The following is a 23,826-nucleotide window of genomic DNA, read 5'->3' on the forward strand; positions in this document are numbered from 1 at the left end:
TTCTAAAGGAATTCCTATGGGAGTTCCTGGATCAATTCCTGGAGGACTTTCTGAAGGGATTCTTGGGGTAATACTTAAGTAACCTCTTGAGGAATTCCTGGAGGCATCCTTAGAGGAATTTCTAGAGAATTACTTGGAAGAATTCCTGGGGGAATTCTTGCAAAAAAAAACTGGAGGAATCCCTGAAACAATTTCTGGGAGAACCTCAGGAGGAATTCCTGGACAAATCTCTATAGGAAATCTTGAGGAAAATCCGTGGAACTATTCATGGAAGATCTGCAGGAGGAATCCCTAAATGAATATCTTGAGAATCCCTGAATGAATTCCTGGAAGAATCTCTAGAGGAATTCTGGAAGGAATCCATGGAGAAATTTCTGAAGGAATTCAAGGAGAAATTTTTAGAGGAATTCAGAAAGGAATTTCTGGTGGAGTTCCAGGAGGATTTTCTGGAGGAATTACTGCAGGAATCATCGGTGGAATTCCTGGAGGGATCCATGAAATAAATCCTGGAGGAATGTGTAGAGGAAACCTTAGAGAAGAAATTCCTGGAAGAATTTTCGGAGGAATTCATGGAAGAATTCCTGGATCCAAACTTGAATAAATTCCTGGAGTAATTCCTGAGGAAATACCTGGGGTAATACCTGGAGAAATTCTTGGTAGAACTCTTGCAGAAGTCTCTGGAGAAATGCCTGAATGAAATCCTAGAGGCATGCCAGGAGGAATACCTGGAATAATTCTTGAAAAAATCCGGGAGGAATTTCCGAAGAAGTTCCTGGAGGAATCTCAAGATTCATTCCTGATGAAATACAAAGTTCGATTTCTGAGGGAATTCCAGGAGGATTTTCTGAAGAATTCTCAGGGGAAATACTGAAGAAACCGCTGAAATTCCTGAGGAAATCCTGAAATCCTGGATTAATTCCTGCGGGAGTTTCTGATGGAATCCCAATAAGAGTTCTTCTAGAAATATTTAAAATAATCTCGGAATTCGTTTTTGTAAGAATAACAGAAGAAATTTCCGGTGAATCCCTGGAGGAACTCTTGAAGTAATTTCTGAAGAAACCCGATGAGGAATCCCGGAAGCAAGCCCCATTAGGAACTCTTTATGGAATCTCAGGAAAGCTTTCTTAGCGAATACCTGGAAGATTTTTTGTAGGAATATTCCTGAATAAAAAAATGAAGAAATCAATGTCTGCAGTAATTGTTGAAGGAATACTAGGATCCCTAGTGGAGCGGACCTGATTTGATGGTTAGAACACTTGACTATCACGCCGAGGGATCGAATCCCACTCCCGACAAACTCGCAAAATGTGACTTCTTCCTTCGGAAGGGAAATAAAGCGTGGGCCCCGAGATGAACTAGCCTAGGGCTAAAAATCTCGTTAATACACATAAAAAAACTAGGATCCCTAAAGGTTTTTGTACAAATTTTTCAAGCAATTCTTGGAGTGTTTTTTTAAGAATCTCTAAGTAAAATTTTCTAAAAGAATTTCTGGAATACATTCCTGCAGAAATACTTCGAATCATTCCAGATGTAATTATTGGAGCAATCTCTAGTGGAATTTTGGAAGGCATATATGGAGATATCCCTGTAGAAATCTCTGAATACCTGCAGAAATACCTTAAAGGATCTCGGGAGAAATTCCTGAAGGAAACTTCGAAAAAAGCACTGGATCAATTACTGGAGGAACCTCTATAGATATCCCAGGACAAATCCCCGAAAAAATGTGTAGTGGAATCCCTAGTTGAATTTTTGATTGAATTTCTGGAAGAAGCAAAGATGGAATCACTGAATTAAGCTAAGAAAAAAAATCTTGGAGGAATTATTCGTACTCATATAGTTTACAAAACTATGAACAAATCTGAACAGTCATTTTGATTACTCAAAACTACAATACTGATTTGCATATTCACTTACCGGGCGCCCATCCCGCTTAAAATTCATCTCAAGTCAGGCCCCCCCTGGGCCCCCTCCAGGAAAAAATCCTAGTTACGCCAATGTCAACAACCCGTTTCATTCATAACAACGCAACGTAACGGCTGCAACACAGCACTCTGTCATCGATAGGCCCAAATGGCCCAAATCGTTGGCGCTGTGGGACCTCTTCAGGTCCTCACAAAGAGTGTCCGTCGGTCGCGGTGGCGGTGGTAGTAATCGCTCAGCGCGACCAGGAAGAGATATGGGCAAACGTCGAGATCGCGAACCCTCGGCAGGGGGTACACGATCGAGTTTCAATTCAATGAATGAAAGCCGAGTCAACCAGGCGGTGCAGCCAACGTTGTTGTTTGGCTTGAAATGCTGGCCAATTTTCGGCGGAAACAGGATTTCTATTTTTATCGGATTGGGGGCTCCTTTTGCGACCCATTCAGTTGGCGGCTGTTTGATGCAGTCACGAGGTTTGTGCACCGAGTATTTTAAGAGTGATGGCGCGAACTTCGAGTGTCGCAAGGAAACAGATCGTCAGCAACTGTCACGCAGTTGTCTTGGTCGGGTTCTGCCACCGGTGTCTGCGGTAGTAGCGTTGGGGTACGACGTTCATATCGGATGGGAGATTGATGGATGTTTGCGACCGGGTTCTGCCTCGAGTGAGTGACAGACGATATAAAAGCATGTTTTGAAGCAGACTTGACCATATTTGAACATGGAGAAAATCGGATTCGTTCTGCTTCGTATGGTCGTTCATTCAGAAACTAGTACCGGACAAGGTTGCTAGAATCGACAACAGTCAAGTAAGGGATATCTTTGAAATGACTTCCAGATGTAAAACAGCCTGCAAGATACATACAAATAGTTTATATACCGCCCCCTTAATGCTAGAACTAGGTAACTGGTTTTGCAAAATTTCGAGAGTTTTGTTTATATCTGAACATACACCACAATAAACAAAAGTTTATCCATTGGAACTACGAAAACACATAATGATTCATCTTTTAAGACCAACAAAATGCTTGTTATATACCAGGATTAGTTTTACCAGCCATTTTTATCCGCACTTCCAAAAACGAGTTACCTAGTTCTAGCATTAAGGGGGCGATATATTCTATAACAGTTTAACAATCCGAAGGATGAAAACATTAAAACAATTCAGCACAAACACCAACAGAAATTTGTTACGCTTAGCTCTAAAAAAACAACAAATGCAGCGTGGAATGCGTAATGTCTTCAAATTAAATTTCATGAGGATCTATCTCTTCTACATTGCCCGTGTAGCTGCCGGCTTAGAATAGCACTACGGACCACCTGTTCCGGGGACAAAAGTCCACCAAACAGGTAACCCCAATCCAAGGTGTCAGACGGTCGACCCGTGCTGATGGATGAATGGTTGAGGGGGTTTAAAAGATGCTCGATCTTTAACGGAACCCGTAAAGTGGGCAGATCAACTTTTCGGGTTGCGTTACGGTTAAATTTCTACCGAACCGAACCCTAGTGAGATCCGGTTTGTCAAGCTGGCGTAATGTCTTTGACTAATAACCCAAGTAATAATGAATGCTGAACAGTGAGAGTATTAGCTGAACAATAGCTGGTTGATGGTGTCAATGGCTGAACACAATGACAGCTGAATATTGGTCTGAAGTATGGTTTGTTCAACCTCTTTAATCAGCAATACATAGATGGCTGAATATCAAGTTGAATAGAATTTTATCCATCTGGGTCGCCAGCTTTAAAACATACACTAATATGCAGAACTAATTATCTATTGTTCAACCTTTAATCAAATATATTTTGACAGATGAGCCAAGCATGTTTTCGTGAAGTCCACATCGCTTCTTCAGCCTCAATACAGACTAAGTTCAACTTATGTTCTTGACTATTCAGACACAACAAGTAATGCTCTTGTTTTCGAGGATAAGTATATATGATTACTGATTAAGCGCATATTAAGCCTTAAATCAGCCTTCCAATGAACCACAAATCAGCTCAAGGTTGAATAAAATAACCAACATTAGATGTTTAGGAGCTGAATAAAGGATTGTACCTCTTGTGCTCAGTTTTTGTTCAAATGAAGGCTGATTTTAAATAGTAGGAGAAATGTTTGTACAGCATCAAATTGTTACCTGGGAAGGATTCATGGTGGAAAGTTCTTGTTACTGGTAACAGTTCCTAAAGTTTCATTTACACTGCCTTGCTGATAGTTAAAGACTCAGAATTTTCCCAACCGGGACTATACTTGATGTTAGGAAAACAAACATGCTTTACTTCTCTAATTGCGTACTAACCTATTAAGGACTGATAAATGCTGGAAATTCAAGGACGCACGTGTATTTTTATTGCAGAAAACATTCTCCAATTTGACAGAGTTTTGCAACTAGCCGAAAGCCCGGGGTTTTCCTTTGTTATCCTGGGCCTAAACATTCATGAGGCTAGAGCTCCGATGCATGGATAAATATCAGTACTATTATTTTATGCTCTCAAAAATCAAATCGATTGTGTTTGATTAGGGGTGTTCTTTCCTTGGGATTTAAATACCTGTGAAAACGGGACCTTTTCATCGCATTCGGTTTCTTGAACCTCTGAGGTAATGAAACAAGAACTGTACAGAAATCGATCTTGCCTCTCAATGACATTGGAGTAGTACGACATGCACTAAACACAAAAGATCAAAATCCTGGTCGCAAAGGCCCATCCGAACTGAAAAAAAAATGTCTTCTTCATGGTATCTGACATAGATAATTCTCTCAGGTTATAATCCTCTCGTGTACGCTTCACCATTGACAGGTTCTCTGAGACACCATATGTATATAAAACAAGCTATTTATGGATATCCGATCAACTTCGGTTTACATATAATTCTCGCCTTTTTAACAAGTGTAGAATTAGCTTAAGCTTACACAATAATAAAAATTAAAAAAAAAACATTTTTAACAAAAAATTGTAATTGGAAACTTGGTACGTAGCTCTGATGATCTTTAAATTTCATCGGGAGCACCCGCATACTCGCCGATCTACTGAAAGACTGCGGGCTCAGCATCGTAGCGCTGCGAGAGGTTTTTTGAACAGAATCCATAGTGTGAAGGCTTAGAGGCAATCATGTCATCTACCAGCTAATGTGCAGGTTAAGGATCATGAGCTGATTCTTAAACTTCAGCATAATCAACACGCACGCCCTCACTTCGGAAGCACTGATGCTGTCAAGGACGCATTCTACGCGTAGCTCACAACATCAAGATCAATAACATAGAAGATCTAAACGCTCAGTTAGGCCAAGAGGAGTAATTCAGACCGACGATTGGGAAGTTCAGCGCCCCCCAGCTGACGAACGAAAATGGCCTACGACTCATCGATTCCACCGACTCTAAGAACATGGCCACTCCAACACAGCTTCCCTTCGTTACAACGGGAGATCACCACATCAAACGGAATCGCAAATTGCCCATTTTCCGATCGACGCACGGCACTTCTCCGACAGTATCTGGTTCAACTGTGCCCAAAACTATTTGTCATCAACAAAGTATGGTACTGGTGACCACCACAGTACAACCTTGTGCGACTGATGCCTCAGCATACGCGCAGAATCTCGGGACGGCTTTGTCAGTCAAAGGCGAGCTCGATGTTCTCTCTCTGGAGTACAGTAGAGCGGAGTTGACGGAACGAATTGTTCGATGAGGATACAGAACGATTTTTGAGGAGACGAATGCAGCGCGGTCGGTAATGCTGCAGCATGGAACCCGGCAGAACTAGGGCAGATACAAACAGAAGCGGAAACAGCAGACCTGCCTCTTTCGGGAGAAGAAGCGCCGTCTGAGCACGAGGAAGTAGAACTGCATTGCCGTTCTCAAGAAACACGGAAGTTCTACCAGAAGTTCAATGCATCCCGCAAAAGCTTCGTGCCGCGTGGCGAATTCTGCAAGGATAAGAATGGAAACCTCTTAACCGACGAATGTGAGGGGATTGATAGATGGAAGCAGCACTGCGATGTCCACCTGCATAGCGAGGAGCACGTAGGCACGGGAGATCAAGGCAACGGGGGAAACGACATCGTCAGCGCAGCCAAGAGGACAGAATTTCTCATGCTGAGGTAAGTTAAGGATGGGATGCCATTTATCAGCTCAAAACCAACAAAGCAGCTAGAAAGGATTGTGTCGCAGCTGCACTTATCAAGATAGGCCCGGAAAAAATGGTCACCTGTCTTCACCGGGAAACTGAACAGCTATCGGAGGAGTGGCCCATCCACAAGAATTGCGACCATTTGGAAAGTGAGAACTTCAGAGCAATCATTATTTTGAATGCCGCCTACAGTGCTATCCCAGGCAAACTTCCGTCGTCTGTCACCTACAACGAATGAGTTCGTGGGATGTTATAAAACCGGCTTCATCGATGGCCGACCGACAACGGCCCATAGTATTGTGGCGTACTAATGATGATTACGTTTTATCTTAAATATATCTATCTATCTATCTATCTATCTATCTATCTATCTATCTATCTATCTATATTTATATGAAAATGAGTTTGAAGTTGCTTTGAGGCAACAAAACTCAAGAACGGATGAACTGATCAGCATGACTCATGAACGGTTCGATTCGTATTAGTGGTGGCTGTGTTTATAAGTAATAAAAGTTACGAAAATGAACAAAAAATAAGAACATTTCGAAAAAAAATGTTTTTTTATGACCAGGGAAGAAAATCAACACGATCGAAATAAAACTAATGTAACGAGCTAAGCAGTTGTCAAACCACCACAGCTTGACAAGACAAAGTTTGCAGGGACAGCTAGTTATCAATAAATATATGCATGACCAGTGATCTGTTGATGTTTTATAATACCGGTGTGTACTAATGACATTCATAGATCTCGTAGAACCTCAACAAGCCTATGAGTTTGTATGGGCACATACCGCATGTAGACACTTCAGAAGGATGACCAACTCTGTTTGCAGGTCTGAAGGCCTGCCTTCATTTCAACGAGTTCTTGGGAAATCCTGAAGACCGCTAGAGTGAATGAAGATTCGAGTGCCGACAAAAAACCATGTTAACAAAACCGAACATCTCCTGTCCTTTCCCAAATGATTGACAGCCATCCCTGCAACGCCTCTCTAAAGGATTATCGCGCAATACTTAACTATCCGAATTCGAAATTCACCAAATGAAGTTTCTCTATGTCAAACATTGATAACAAACCGATCGGTTTTGGTACCGAATCTAATCAACCAAGCCACCACGTTCGAGGAATCGCTCGCTCAATGTGGCTACAGCAGCGACGATGATGATGATAAATAACCTCCCGATGTTGTCCGCTATCGGTGATCGTAAATCACTTAAAGGGTGATACGGTCAAAATTTGGTCACACAATTTGTTTCATAACTTGAGACTGCGTACACCAAAACAGCTGATTTTTGTACCACTAATGCTACATTATATGTAGCTTATACCATAAAATTTTCATCAAAATCGATTGAGTATTGGTTGATATATAGATAAAACCATCGACCTACCTTTTTAAAATTTTGTACAAAGGCGCTCCATAGTAAATTTTCGGAAATTTAAGGTCAGTAAAGCACAATTTTGATTATAGAACTACCAATACTGCTCCGATTTTTATCAAAATTTTACAGTATAGTACTATTATGAAAATATGTTCTTAGTACAATTGTTGGTAGAGGAAAAAATCTCGCAGCAGGCTTTAATTTGCGCAGCTCAAAGCTAAAAGAAATGTAACTTTTATTTTGACGTTTCAAAGGGAATTCATATTATACATACATTTAGTCTTTCCCTACCGGCTCAGGACTCTAGCCGTCGAAATTCAGGACGCGGAGGAATTCAGTAATCGCTACCTAATCTTACTACAGAGACGGAGGAGAAATTATGCTAACGTGCAGAAGTAGTGTGCGATCTAGTATTCGAACACAAGATATATACTACGATTTCACCAATCACAATATGCTATCGTATCTAGCGCACATTAGCCCGACACACTCCTAGCGAAATATAGCAGTATAAATCTCACAAAATATCATTAATTTAGAATTCACTATCTCGTGGGAACAGCTTTCGTACATTCCATTCGCCATGCATCTGTTTCCCTAGCTATTGTTTGAAAGAATGACAATCTGCTTCGTATGTATTCTGCAATCGACGGTGATGGCTGTCATTGTCCGTGCTGCCAGAACATCCCCCGCCCCGTGGATCGAGGGGAGGGTCCGCCGTAGATCCACCAAGTTCCATCATCGCCAACTTTACAACTGGACGCTTCAACTTACCGGTTGTTGTCCGCACAATCGCTTGTCGAACTCTACCATCCTTGCCAGAAATTATTTCATCTACAATACCTCTCGTCCACGATCTTCGTTTGCCTTCTGCCACATAGACGAGGTCGCCGACCTTCAGAGACCTGACTTCATCCAGCCACTTAGTCCTCCTGTTGATAGTTGGAAGATACTCTTTCGACCATCGCTCCCAGACGTCGTTCGCTAGCTGCCGAGATCTTAGGAAGCTACTCCGCAGGACACATCCTAGATCGACCGGCGGTTCCATAGGCTCGTGCGCACCAGACGAACATCCGAATATAAAATGATTTGGAGTCAAGGCTTCGCAATTATTCATCTCCTGCGGCATGTAGGTGAGCGGTCGGGAGTTAATCAACCCCTCTACTTCGACAAGCGTTGTCCACAATATTTCATCGGTCAATTTGCGCCCATCGTCCAACGTAGTCATGCCTTCTTTTACGCTCCGCACCATTCGTTCCCACACTCCGCCCATGTGTGGAGCGGAGGGGGGATTGAAGGACCATTTGGTTCGCGCATCGGTGAAAGTACCGGCGCAACCAAGAGCTATTTGCTTTTGTAGTTCTCGGCTGGCACCCACAAAGTTAGTGCCATTGTCCGAGAAGATTTGAACAGGAGATCCGCGTCGTCGAGTGAATCTCCGGATAGCCATAATACACGATTCAGTAGACAAATCGTATGCAACCTCCAAATGGACGGCACGAACCACGAGGCAAGTGAAAACCGCTACGTATCGCTTTTCTCTGCGCCGACCAACGGTCACTTCCAATGGGCCCATGTAATCGATGCCAACGTAACTAAAGGGTCGGACGTTCGGAGTCAATCGGTGTTCGGGTAAAGGTGCCATTCGAGGAGGAAACGGTTTACACTTGCGTACCTTGCAAGCGATACAATTCCGGCAAACGTTTCCAACAGCCGAGCGTAGACGCGATATCTCGAAACGTTGACGAACCTCGTTAACGACCGTTTCTGTGTTCGCGTGGCCGCATTGACGATGGTAGAATCCCAACAGTAGCTGGGTAATCTGATTGTCCCTGGGGAGTATTATAGGGAACCTCGCGTCAAAATTCGCGTGGGCAGCGGCAGCTGTCCTTCCTTCCATTCGAACGATTCCGTATTCGTCGGCGAACGGTGACAGTTTATACAGCGGACTGCTCTTTTCGATGGACTTCCGTTCCGCGACAGGCTGATCGCGGTTCTTCAACAGGGTTCGCATTTCATCCGGATAGCATTCGCTTTGTGCCGTTCTCCATAGAAAGCACTCTGCTCGCTGGAACTCTTCTTGCTTCAGTGGCACACCACACGAGGGAACCGACCGTTTGAGACATTTCACTTGGTTTATAGTTGCTGGGATAGTCTCTATTGGCCGCCCAAGAACGCGCAATCGACAGTTGCTGATGAAGCGATATAGGCAGGCTACCGTTCGCAGTAATACGCTCCACTTCGAGATCCTTGAAACATCTATAATCGTGGCGGGCAGCGAGATGTGAGCCAACACGAAACTCGTCCGCAACTCTTCGGCTGTGTTCGTCTTCACTCGTTGTTGCGGCCACTCATCTTCAGAAAGGTAGAGAAACGCTGGTCCTTTGAACCATCTACCATTCGAATCCGGTTCGGTGTCGCGTACCCATTTTGTCAGGCAGTCGGCAACGTTGTCCTTGGATGGTACCCATCGCCAGCTCTCAGCTTGTGTTAACGACAATATCTCTCCGATACGATGAGCGACAAACTGTTTGTATCGTCTATGGTCCGAGCGAATCCACGAGAGTACCGTCGATGAATCGGTCCACAAATACACGTCCCGAGGTTGTACAGAATGGTTCGACAGGACCGTGTTTACCATTCTCGACCCTAACACTGCCGCTTCCAATTCTAACCGTGGTATCGACAGGTGCTTAAGGGGGGCCACTTTGCTTTTCGCCATAACCAACGTACATTGCACTTGTTCGGAATCATCCTTGATGCGGAAGTACACAGCACATCCATAGCCGGCTTCGCTGGCGTCAGTGAAAACGTGACACTGTAGCGTTCGATAAAACAGTGGATCCCTCAGGGCGAAGTAGCAACGCGGAACGCTAAGCTCACTTATAGCGGGTAGCAGTTCCACCCAGCGCGTCCATTTAGCAAACTCCTCGTCTTTCATTTCCTCATCCCATTATTGTACTCCACTTCTCCACAGATCTTGGATCAAAGTACGTCCGTGAACAAGGTACGGTGCTAACAAGCCAAGGGGATCAAAAAGACTCATAATGATCCTAAGAGCGATGCGTTTCGTCGGCCTTCTATTATCGGAGACAAAGGGAAGTAACTCTGACGCCAGTTCGGTTGAAAAGGTCAAAGTATCGGAATCCGGGTGCCACAACATCCCTAGAACACGTTCCCACATTTCTTCTGGGACAGATTGCAGCAAACGTGGTTCCTTGTCCGGAGTTTCGCCGAGCTTTTCCAACACTTCGTCACTGTTGCTAACCCAGTTCCTCATCTCGAATCCTCCGCGGGCATGGATGGTACGTACTTGCACGGCTAATTCTGCCGCTTCTTCAGGAGTATCGGCGCTGTCGTAGTAATCGTCCATGTAGGTTTTATTTTTGATCGCCTCCGCCGCCAAAGGGAATTCGTTCGCCCATTTATCCGCATTGACACGTAGCACATACTGCGCAACGCAGGGTGAACAAGTTGCTCCGAACATCGCAACGTCCGCTATGTACACTTCAGGTGGATAACGAGGATCGAACTGGAACAAGAAGCACTGGAAATACTTGTCCGATTGTCGCATTCGTAGTTGTAAAAACATTTCCCGGATATCGCCTCCAAATCCGATGCGTTTCTCGCGGAACTTGCAAATTACAGACGGGAGAGACACCAGAAGGTCAGGGCCCTTTAGCAACAGCGAGTTTAGCGAGACTCCGTTCACCTGCGCCCTACCGTCCCAAACCAGTCGCTTTTTCTGCTTCTTTGGATGCGTCACCAAGCCCAGCGGTAAGTACCACACTTGTCTACTGCTGATCTCGACCAGTTCTTCTTCTGTGGCCTTGTGAATATAGCCCTTCTGTATATAATCGATGATTTGCTGGTTCACGCTGTCCCGTAGACTCGAATTTTTGGCTAATTGAGCCTCGAAACTTTTCAGTCGTTTCATCGCCATTGGAAGGCTATCCGGCACCTCGACATCATCGGTTTTCCAGAGCAAAGCAGTTTCATACCGCCCATCCACAAACTTTGTAGTGCTGTCCAGTATCTCACAGGCTCTCTTTTCTTCAGCGGACTGAAGCATTGGTGTTTGCCTGGTTAGCGACTCCTCCAGTACAAACTGCTGCCGGACAAGGTCGTTTAGTTCTCGGTCTGAGTCACAATTGCATTGGTGTACGTTTAGAAAGCCTTTTTTCGAATGTCCATTTCCATCAGGTCCATAGATAGACCAACCTAGCAGAGACTTCACGGCGATTGGTTCTCCGGGTCGGCCCACGCAGCTATCCAGCGGCGCAAAAAGACTGAGGTTCTCTAGTCCTAGAAGGATCCTCGGAGTGGCTTCAGAGTACGACGATATGGGGAGATTCCGGAGATGTGCGAACCTTTCCGATAGTACGCCAAACATCAGGCTCTGGTTGGGTAGGTTCAATGCTTCGACAGTGTGAGCATTTTTCAAGACGAAGCGTCTCGGCAGACCTTTTCCGGCTATCTCCAGGTCCACACGCTTTGAATCCTTCTCGTTTCGCATCACGCTTGCAGTCCAACGCAATTCCAAGGGCTCTGGAACACCTGTGACACCAAGCTGACGCGCCAAGCTAGTTTCGATAAGGGTCAGCGAGGATCCCTCATCCAAAAACGCGAATGTTTCACATTTCGTATTTCCGTTGAAAAGTGTAACAGGAATGATCCTGAAAAGGACCGATCTTTGCGTTCGCTCGTGCGTATTACACTCCGAAGCTCGGAGCTGACGCTGACGTGGTTCTTGCGTTGGGCGATGCAGTAGTGGGTTATGACGAGCCCGGCATTGGGCAACGTTACATCGGATTCTCGAACGACACCTCCATTGCCCGTGATCGAACAAGCAAACTTCGCACAACTTGCATCGTTCTACGGCCTTTAGACGAGCTTCGACTCCTAGCTGCTGGAATCGTTCACAGTTTCTTACTCGATGATCTGTTTTTCCGCAGATCGGGCAAGGTTGTCTCTCTGGTACGTGGTTCTGCACTCCCAACGTGTCTTCATGGGAATATACATGTCCCCTTTCCTTCGCTTTGTCCTTGTCGGCTCTCCCACCGGATGATTTCTGTTGAGTGGCGATCGTAACTTCACTGGCGTCGTCAACTATCTCCTCCATAAACATGCCGAAGTGCTGAAGCGTTGGTTCACTATACGCCCTTTTGAACCTGGCCCACTCCATCTTAATTGAGGCTGGCAACTTTTCCACTAATTCCCCAAGCAAAGTGGGATTCGACAGATGACCCTTCAGTTTTGCGGCTGCCAAGTGGTCGCATAGCTGCTGCACCGTCAGCCCAAAGTTGATCAACGAATCCAGTCTCTCAGGCTTTGGTGCCTCCACCCGACGAACCTTGTCAAGTAGGTTTTTCACCAAAATCTCCGGTCTGCCGTACAATCGCCGCAGGGTGTCCATAATCGCTCTGACGCTCTCGGGAAACATGAGCTTCGTGACGACGGCATCTCGTGCTGGACCTCGCAAACACTCGCGTAACCGAATGACGTTCTCTACATCCGAAAAACCGCACGCTGCATTGGCCGACTCGAAGCTGTGGACGAATATCGGCCATTCTTCCGGATCACCCGAAAATGTGGGAAGCTTCTTCGGCCAAATCTGTCTCGCAGCTATCTGTGCGGCGTTTGGCCCCACCCCGTGTGAGCTCATCACGGATCCTTCGTCCTCATGCGGCAACCTGGATGCATTCGGTTCAACTCCGTAGTAACGACGTCGGTTGTCGGAACCATCGCGCTCCGTCCGAAAGTTGGAAACCCCGTCCAAAACGTTTGGTCTGTGGGCTTCTCCGCGTTCGCTTCCCGCGTCGACTTGTGGTGGTCGAATTGAACTTGCCAAATCGTTATGTCTGCTGTGCTCGCTTAGTTCGTGTTGACTTTTCAACCAGGCCTTGGTCCTACTCTTGCGACCCGAAACGCTAGAATTTTGGCTGCTTTCCTCGTCAGCAATCTGATCTTCCAACTCGAACTTCTCCCGCAAGTACTTCTCTTGTATCGCCAATTCCTTAGCCTGAATAGCGTGCTCCCGTTCCTTTAGTAGTTTCTCCTTCTCCAGCCGGATGCTTTCTTCCTCCAGCCGCGCCCGTTCCTGCTTCAATTTCCGTTCCTCCAACAGTCGCTCATCCTCTAATCGCTGCAATGCTAATTGCGCTCGAGCCCTGGTGGTTGAAGTACTGGACTTGGAAGATCGCATCTCCCTATCGGACGGTTTGGTAGAAATAACAACTTCCGGATTCTTTATCGGAGTTACATTTCCGGCGGAGGGTTCACCGCCCGCGGCGGCGTTGGACACAGCCATAGCCTTGGATTTCGCAGAACTTTTGGACTTGTCGGACGTTTTCTTCATTTCGGCGTTGCTTGTCTTCGTAATCTCACTCGTCGCACCGAGGACACTCAAGCTCGCCGGAAGCTTCTTACTCGTCTTCTTCTTCGTCCCGGTGATTTCCGGAGGCAGCACGGGCTGACACTTACCACATCTCCACGTTCGGTCGCGGATTCCTGGCGAAACTCCAGCACAAACGTAGTGGTACCAAACGGCACAACTATCGCACGCCACCATACCCACATCGGCGGAATTCGGTCGCTCGCAAGCGCCGCAATCGTAGACTTCGTTTTCGGGCATCATGAAGTAAATCTTTGAGTTTGTTGGTAGAGGAAAAAATCTCGCAGCAGGCTTTAATTTGCGCAGCTCAAAGCTAAAAGAAATGTAACTTTTATTTTAACGTTTCAAAGGGAATTCATATTATACATACATTTAGTCTTTCCCTACCGGCTCAGGACTCTAGCCGTCGAAATTCAGGACGCGGAGGAATTCAGTAATCGCTACCTAATCTTACTACAGAGACGGAGGAGAAATTATGCTAACGTGCAGAAGTAGTGTGCGATCTAGTATTCGAACACAAGATATATACTACGATTTCACCAATCACAATATGCTATCGTATCTAGCGCACATTAGCCCGACACACTCCTAGCGAAATATAGCAGTATAAATCTCACAAAATATCATTAATTTAGAATTCACTATCTCGTGGGAACAGCTTTCGTACATTCCATTCGCCATGCATCTGTTTCCCTAGCTATTGTTTGAAAGAATGACAATCTGCTTCGTATGTATTCTGCAATCGACGGTGATGGCTGTCATTGTCCGTGCTGCCAGAACAACAATTTTGAGCCATTTTGTATGAATACTTTCAAAGTTGTAGCAGTTTGAATATGAAAAAAACTTACCGGGTGCCACTTAAGGACAAGGTATTTGGAGTACATAGCTCAAAATTTCTAGAGCACCGTTTTTTAGAACCGTTGAACGGATTTGGATGAAAATGCATCACGCTAATTGTTCAGTGGTTGTCAACAGCGTGATGCATTTTAATCCAAATCCATTCAACGGTTCTAAAAAACGGTGCCTTAGAAATTTTGAGCAATGTACTCCAAATACCTTGTCCTTAAGCAAATATAACTTTGTAACGGCTGGATCAAATTGAATAAAATTTTTACACGAGATTTTGATATGCATACTTCACATACAGAAAAATTTTCATTGAAATCGGTTTAGTATCTCTGGCTCTATAAACAAAACAGTAAAAATGTGTGAATCCTTTTTGCACAAAATTTTAAAATTGCAGATCTCAGGGTTCAAAAATATCTCCGCAAATACTAGACCGATTTTGATGAAAATTGTATGGTACAAGCTATATATAATGTACCATTACTGATCCAAAAATCAGCTGTTTTGGTGTACGAAATCTGAAATTTTGAAAAAAATTGTGTGACCAAAGTTTGACTTGACTTGAAAAAATTTGACAAAATTTGACCACCTAAACAAATATAACTTTGTAACGGCTGGATCAAATTGAATGAAATTTTTACCCAACATTTTGATATGTACACTTTACATACAGAAAAATTTTCATTGAAATTGTTTTAGTATTTCTGGCTCTATAAATAAAAGAGTAAAAATGTGTTCTAATTTTTTAATCCTCTTTGTACAAAATTTACAAATTGCAGTTTTCAGGATTCACAATATCTCCGCAAATACTGAACCGATTTTGATGAAAATTTTATGGTATAAGCTACATATAATGTACCATTGCTGGTCCAAAAATCAGCTGTTTTGGTGCACGCAGTCTCAAGTTATGAAACGAATTGTGTGACCAAATTTTGACCGTATCACCCTTTACAAGGCGGTGTCCAAACTTTGCAAAACACCTTCCAGCGCAGCGAAGTGGTGCGTTGAACCGCGCAAAGTTCCGAATTTGCGTGGATAACAAAATTCGATCGGGGGTTGCGTTGCGTTGTTTGGCGACAACCTGGGTTGCTGTGTAATTTTAAGGATTAAGTATTTATTTACACTTTCCTTATGTGGAGCAATTTTCCGCGGAACGTCCAATAAAGTTGAAGTATTTATGACCAAAGCTCATTAGGACACGAGAGAGTGAGAGGTTGAACCGCTGCTGGCTGGACGCCCAACGATGTTCTACGACGCGCGTGAAACCATTTTGAACCACCAATTCCTTTGATAAAGGTGTCGAAAACTGGTTAACGAGAAGCGTTTTAATTGTGATTGGTTTTTTGAGCTCGCGTGGAAACCCGGCTGTCGAGTGGCCATAAACTGCCGAAAAATATGCCGCAGAGGATGGCGGGGACGCCGGGGCGAGAAGTGTATTGGTTCATGAATAATTCATACGTAAAGGCGTACAAACGATATCCGTTGTGTGGCTGTGAGTGCGGCGGATGCAGATTTCTACAGAAACGAAAAAAATCCGCTTCTGGTTGTGAAAGATAGAAGGCAACGTCAAAAGTTCCATGTGTGCGGAAAGTATATGACGCTATGATGAACCGTACGGCGGCTGATAAATCTGTCGGATTCCGTCGCAGTCGGTGGGCGTATCGATATGGAAGACACGGTTTCGACACACAACAGCTTGACATGTGGCGAATAGTGATGCATCGGGAACCAACGGTGGTGTACGAGGTCGAGGAGTGTTTCGATTTGACGTATGTATGCGAAATCTTCAAAAATTTTGTAAATGTACATATTGGCAATAATATGTTCTGTATAGTGCGATCTGAGCTTCGTCGCTTTTAAAAACTTAGCATTTACATTACTGCTAATATTAAAATAGCCATTTGTAACGTAGGCTCGTGATTTCCATAGGTGGGATAGCCTTTTCTATGTTATAGGCTCTAGTATGCTTCAGTTCCAGATGGATCTTTCTAACAGTATTTTTAAAAGATATTTGAAGCTTCTGTAAAAACAACTTCTACAGAAAATTCCTTAAAGGGGCTTTTCAAAACCGACAATGTCTGGAAACTCAGGAAGATTTTTTGAAATACACTGTGAAGGAATGTAAAGGAATATCTGGAAAAATTTCTGAATCAATATCTAGAGGACTTATAAGGATTTCCTGGACGAATTTCCGGAGCCATCCCTGGAGGAATTTCTAAAAAAAACTTGGAGAAAGTTCTGAAGTAATCCGTACACGATTTTCTCGAAGAATACTTTATGAAATGTTAGAAAAAAAACCTCAATAGAGTTTCTATAGGAATTCCTGGGGGATTTTTGAAATAATTTGTGGAAGACTAAAACACATTTTTTGAAGGAATCATTGAAGCGTTTCGTGAAGAAATCCGTGAAAAGTGTCTGAAAATATATCTAGAGGATGTTTTGATGGAATTCCTGGACAATTATGTCAAACTGAAGGAATTTCCCTAAAAAATAAATTTAACGTGTTCGAAATCGAGTTTGCCCTGTATTCCACATCAGGAAGTGCGTTGATGATCGATCATCCTACATCACGCAGCTCGGCTGGATCATCAAACGGTGTATGTGTTCGATATTCGGCGTTTGGTGCCAAGAATGCTGGTGCCAAAAGCTGTCCAAATTGGCGTCGATTCAATCATCTGCTTGAGCCATCCATCGCCGCCGCCATTCGTATCAGCTGGCTACGCAATCTCACCGCTACAACATGATATCGATAGCAATCAATCAAAACGAACTCGAACACACCAGCAGCACACGGCCGGCTGAATCTTCACGCAACCATCTCACTCGCATTGGAGAGGCTACGTCAAAAAATTTTGATGAATTTTCCGCTAATTAGTTGGTTGCCCGCGATCCAGGTTGAAGAAAGTCGAGCTGTTTTAGTAACCTCAATTTTATCAGCGCCCGAGGAACGCCCGCTCCTGGAATCGTTTCAGTCAGTGATATCGTTATCGTCCCATCATCGCATCGTTCGTCCGTATCACCAGCGCGCAACACCTTGAGAGAGGGAGTGTTCGGTTGAATGATGATAACGAAACGACCCCGTTATCAGACCATGTGTAGGTATAATGTGCGGCATGGTCGATGGATGGGCTCGAAGAAGTGTGTGATCATCCATCGACAATAACAATTCGTGGAAACGATTACAGCAACCTGGGTGTGGAGTGGTTCCGTGATAAACCCGGCTTGGGTCGCCGACTAGGAGGATGTACCAAAGTTAAGCAACAACAACAACATATTCAGCAAGTCCTAACACAAGTTTAAAAAATCAAATTCAAAACTTCAGATTGTAAACAAACTACATCAATGGCTTTTGTAATATATCTATAAACGTTGTGACACGAAAGTCTTTGTCATAATTTGGCATTTTTATCACATTTAGCTTCTGTTAATCCAATAGCCTCATTGGTAAAGCGACTGGTCTGTTTTGAAGCAAGTGATGGGTTCTAATCCTAAACGAGCATAACTCCGTAAGTTTTTTTTTAACATCGGAAGTACTCAACAGTAAGTCAAAAGTTATAGGTTTATCATTCGTTTAACCAGATTTCAATAAACCGTTTCCTTTTTCCACATACTCGGGCTAGTACTCGACCAGGATTTGCGCCGAGAAGGGAAAACCCACAGTTGACCAACCTGCCGTGTGTCGTTTCAAACCGTAAACACCCTTAACCATCATCGTGAGTTCAACCTTATCAACCACCAACCCGCAATAGGTTCGAAACTCAATCGTTCACGCAAGCGTAAACATCCAGATAGCTTGCCCAAACTACCTTTCATTCTGTTCTACCGAGCCATTGCATCGGCGGCCAGCCACTCATTCTGCATGATGTGAGGAAATGCGAGTTGAAAAAGCTATGTAAACAAATAATAATATTTATACTGTTACCCTCTCCCGCCCCCACCACTTCCAAATTCAAACGAGGAATCGGTTGGCTGGAAGTGAGACCGCGGCGTTGCTTCCTCTCGTGGTTCGCTCTCTCAGCACGATCGTCGTAGTTGTTGATTAAACAACAAACTGAATGGGAATAAATAGCAGACCATCATAGCCCCGCTTCAGAGCAGAGCAACGTGCGCGGTGTGTACCCCACCCAACCATAGAGGTACTAGTCCTAGTATAGAGATAAGGTCGTGTTTGGTTTGTTTGGTGCGGTGTCTGCCTGCGACGAACTACAAGAAGAGCAGCACCAGCAAAACTTGTTCAAACATAAACTGCGCTGGATGACACTGTTGCATTTCCTTGCTCAAATGTTCAGATATCGGGATCGAGAGGATACCAATTGTTTTGTGAAGGCTGGCAACAATCTTGGAGTGGAAATTGTTATCTGAACTTTTCTGAAGTGCACTATCATTGGAAATAGTCACGTGTTTCGACCAAACACTTGGTAAATTTAGTCGTTTCTAGGGAATTTCATTCCGATGCCGCTGACAGTTAGATTTTCACGATGGGTGAGCTCGTTTTATGCTATTGTACAATACAGGCATACCTCGATAGTACGTACACCACCGCTTCGTTTAGTGTACGTACTATCGAATCACAAATTTTTATTTTAAATTTCATTTTCAAATCAAAGAATGTTATTTCCAGAACGTCAGGATTGCCAAAAAATTACATGTGGCCTGAGGGTCCGTTTATTAATTACGTAATTTTGCCTGTTTAGGATCCTATCTTTATTGTAAAAATCTACTTGTACTCTGGGGTTGCTTCGTAGAGGCATCTCGTCTCTGGGAATTCATATTGATTTTATTTGAATTATCTTTTAGAATTGAATGGTTCTGGTGTAGATATAATTAAATCGATCTAGATCAGTTATATCTTGTTAAAGAAACATTCTAGAAGCACCGTAAAATGGGGTGTTGAGGGACGGAAATTTTTTTCGTTCTCATTAATTCATGGGTTCTACTTCTTAAAACTTTCAGGAAAAGCAGTCCGATCATTGTCTTGCTGCCTGCTACGCGTATAGATTACAAAATTTGACGATTTTTTGGAGAAATTGGAGATATTTAACAAAATGTGCAATTTTTTGGAAAATATGAAAATGGGGTGTTAAGGAATTTAAGGGAATGAATGTAAAAGTTCTCATATTTCAAAGAAAGATAAAAATTGATTAATTGTAAACAGTGACTGTAATATTTCTTGAACATCACCGAAAAAGATTATAATAGTCCTGAAGGTGCAGGGACAGTTTCATTGCCATCTACCTTTGTATATGACTTTTTTTTTTTGTTAAAGTTTCGAAATCCGAAAAAATACCGTCAGTTGTACCTGAGTGGCTTCAGTTTTTAACGAACACATTATTCATACATAGTTACAATTTACAGTAACCAAATTGAATAGTTCAGACTGATCAATGGGTTGTAAACTAAGGATGTGTATTTACAGTTTTTTGATCACTTTAAAACTCATTTATATTAAAATGGGTCATCTTAGCATTATTAGATGACCCTGGGTGTTAACGGTGTATTCAATGCTGATATTTCTACTTGGAGCATCGCTGATAGGTCGTATTATAGATTCTGAGATATTTTAGCGGCCATGAGTCATCTTCATCAATATTTTCTGTGGAGCGGACCTGGTGTGATGGCTAGAACACTTGACTATCACGCCGAGGACCTGGGATCGAATTTCACTCCCGACAAACTCGCAAAATGTGAGTTCTTCCTTCGGAAGGGAAGTAAAGCGTGGGTCCCGACATGAACTAGCCTTGGGCTGGAAATCTCGTTAATACAGAATAGAAAAAATACTTTCTTTTTCAAGAGTTAGTGGCAGTATGGTTTACATAATATATGGATCAAGTGAGCATATTCCACATTTTCAAAAAGCTGTCACGTTCCAGCGCCAACCATAAATAATATTTAACTAATAAAACAGACGGAAAATCTACGTTAAAACGTAAATATACACCTAAAGACCACAAACTTCTGCAAAGAGGGGACTACTGCGGCATTGAGTAATAAATATTTGACCGTTTTTCTAATTATATGTATCAATCTAATACTTGTTTCTCATGATCTATATTGTATTAGTTGTTAGCAACTGTTGGGATGTCTATGACCCAAAATTAAATCCGTAATACGTCATTCAGAATAGTAACTGTTATACAATGAATCAATCGCCTCAAAACATCATGATACAAATAAAAAAGTTATATGAGAAATTCAATCCCCTAACACCCCACCAGTTTATGAAATTAATCTTTTTTCACAAAAAATGTTGGTGTTCGAAAACCACATTAGTTACAACAAATATTTTACCCTAGTTTCATTAAAAATGAGTTGTAGAACACCTTACGATTACTCACATATTTTTTCCTAATAATATTTCTGGCCTCACAAATGAATGTTTCAATGGTAGCGAAATTGAGAAAAAGCAATGTCGTTCTATTTTTGATGTCTAGTGTCCAGTTAAAAACGTATTTACATGAGTGGTAATCCTTATAATATGCCTTTATTTCCAACACACATTTGAGGCGAATTCAGAATAAGTAAATATATTTTTATACGGTTTAGCAATTTTTCAAAGTAGTGTGTGAAGATGAATCCCTTAACACCCGATGAGTTCTTAACACCCCATTTCACGGTATTTTCTCCTGCAATATTTATTGCCGTGATATTTTCAAAATCGTCTGAACATTGCTCCTTCTAGGACACCTTCAAGAGCAGGGATGGAAACACTCACTTGCAAAGAGTTAAACTCACTTGCTTTTTTCTCAGCTCAGAAACGTGCAATTAAGAAACGATGTATGGATGGACGACTTTTGCCTTGTGGTTTTGTCTAAAACATCGCCGAACAGAGTAGGGGTCGCACACGATCCCAAAGTCATGACAAAGCTGTGAAAGCGACTCTCCACGAGGTGAGTGTAAATTACATTCACCTCGTGGAGAGTTGCCTTCGCAGCTCCCTCACGACTTCGGTATGCGTGTGCGATCCCTTCTCTGTTCGGCAAACTTTTAGACAAAATCACAAGGCAAAAGTTGTCCATTCATCGTTTTTTGATTGCACGCTTCTGAGCTGAGAAAATAGCAAGTGAGTGTAAATCTTTGCAAATGAGTGTTTCCATCCTTGTCCAAGAGTTTAATTTTTTACGAGATGGGAATCCCGGAATTCTTGGAGGAATTCAAGGAAAAATTATTTGATGAATATTAGAAAGAATTTCTGTAGGAATCTCGGAATGAATTTCTGGAGGAATCTTGGAATGAATTCATGGAGAAATACCGGAACGAAATTCCTGGAGGTATTCAGGAAGGAATTCCTGAAGAAATCCTGGAAGTCCCGAAAGTATTACAGAAGAAATTCTTGGTGAAGTTTCGGAAGGAATCTTTGGAGAAATCTCTGAAAGAGACCCTGGAATCTCATTAGGAATCGCAGAAGAAACTCCTGGAAGAATCCCTAAGGAATCCCAGAAAGAATTTCTGGAGAAATCATGGAACCAACCTAAAGGAATTTCGGAACTGAAAGAAACTTGAAACTTGAAGAAATTCCTAAAGCAAGCGGGAAAGCGAAATGTCTTTCCCCGAATCCCACAATTCGGGTTCACCCAGAAACAACTGAATTGGTACAGCCTATAGGACAATGCAAGCCGCGGTTGCTAAAGAATTTTTTTCTAAGTTTTTGATGTTTTGTGACCTTTTTGTTTACGTTCGGACTTCTAGTGATTTCTTCCAGAATTTCTCAAGAAGTCCCCGGAATCCTCCAGGAATTTCATCTGAGATTCTCCGAATAGTTTCTTCTAGAATATCTCTGGATTTATTTTTTTGGGCTTCCAGATAGTATTCCTGGAAATTCTAGCAACTTCACCCAGAATTTCATTAGGAGTTCTTTCGGTGTATTAGAAATTTTTACCGAGATTCCTTTAAAAACTCCTTGCAACTATCCAGGATTTATTCCTTGAATTTAATAAGAGATTCTTCGAGCTTCTTCTAGGAATTCTTTCAGAAACTGATTCCGGGATTTCTTCGAGATTTTTTTCCAGGAATCATCTAGGGACTCTCTTTTGGTTTCTACCAAGGGCTCCGTCAGGAATTCCTGCAGACCCTTCTGGAATTTTTTCAGATGTTCGTAATGGAGATCCTCCTGGAGTTCATTACGAATTTTTGGAGTATTTTGTTTATGGAAATCCTCATGTAGTTTCTGTAGGATTTTCTTGAATAAACACAGGAAAAGCAATTTAGTTATAGCTCCCTCCTAGAGGAATTCTGCAATAAGTTTGTGGAGGAACCACGGGAGGAATTTTTTTTAAAGCGATAGTCCGAATCGTAAACAACAAAGCCACGAAACGTCAAAAACCAAGAACATTTTCCTTAGCAACCGCGGCTTGCAGTGCCCTACGGTACTCAAAGAAGTTTAATTTTCCGAACTCATGAAAAACTGTCAAACATTTTATACGTATCGCAAAAAAAGTTAATTGCTGGAAAACGAAAAAAAACAAGTAAGTGAACTGAAATCAATGGTTTTGGGTAAGCAACTTGAATGGTTTGATTTAGGTTTTGGAGAGCAATCTTCGCCGAGAAATTTAGTTTTTTTTAACCACACAAAATAGAACCATCATGTGCCTTTTCATTTTATTACAACGTTCTATTGGTAAAGAAAGCGTTTAGTTAATAACTGTGCAAATGCTTATAGACCACTAAGCTGAGAAGCAGTCCTCCCCAGTGGGGATGTACCGCCAGAATGATGATGCCAGATATTATGACTGGCAGAAAATATCTCTGTAAAGCGAAGAACACTGCAATCATTACATCAAACGTATTCGTTCATGTCTTCATTTCGCTACATTTTAAAACTGTTTAATGCATAGGCTCCCAAACTTTTTAGGTGCGCAACCTCCTTTTGCCAGTTGACGTGCTTTCGGCGACCCACCATAGAAATTCCCTCATTTTTTGTCTGTTACATACAGTAAATTATTCAACTGACCCTCGCGACCCCCTGGATGAAGGCCGGCGACTCTCCTGACCCACAGTTTGGGAAACCATGGTTTACTGAAAATCCGTGTTATAGGAGTCTGCACAACACAAAATCATAGTATCGGAGTTTCTGCTATACGTCTACTAATGATTCGAACTCATTTTTGTAATCTACAACTTAATTTAACTTAATTTTAGTGTACGTACTATCGAGGCAAAATGTACGT

At 42.8% G+C, this 23,826-nt stretch overlaps 1 protein-coding gene and 1 long non-coding RNA gene across 4 annotated transcripts in view; one reads left to right on the forward strand and one right to left on the reverse strand.

Annotated features, from left to right (window-relative positions):
- The window catches only part of LOC109423928 (bone morphogenetic protein receptor type-1B), a 726,945-nt gene that overhangs the window by 26,210 nt on the left and 676,909 nt on the right, over nucleotides 1-23,826 (reverse strand). The gene's annotated exons all lie outside the window — the stretch shown is intronic.
- LOC134287622 (uncharacterized) lies at nucleotides 1,909-23,124 on the forward strand. Its single transcript, XR_009997415.1, has 2 exons — nucleotides 1,909-7,260; nucleotides 15,618-23,124. It is a non-coding gene; the product is annotated as an uncharacterized LOC134287622 (long non-coding RNA).

The sequence above is a fragment of the Aedes albopictus genome, chromosome 2 (genome assembly GCF_035046485.1).
Source record: "Aedes albopictus strain Foshan chromosome 2, AalbF5, whole genome shotgun sequence".
In the NCBI taxonomy this organism is placed as follows: domain Eukaryota; kingdom Metazoa; phylum Arthropoda; class Insecta; order Diptera; family Culicidae; genus Aedes; species Aedes albopictus.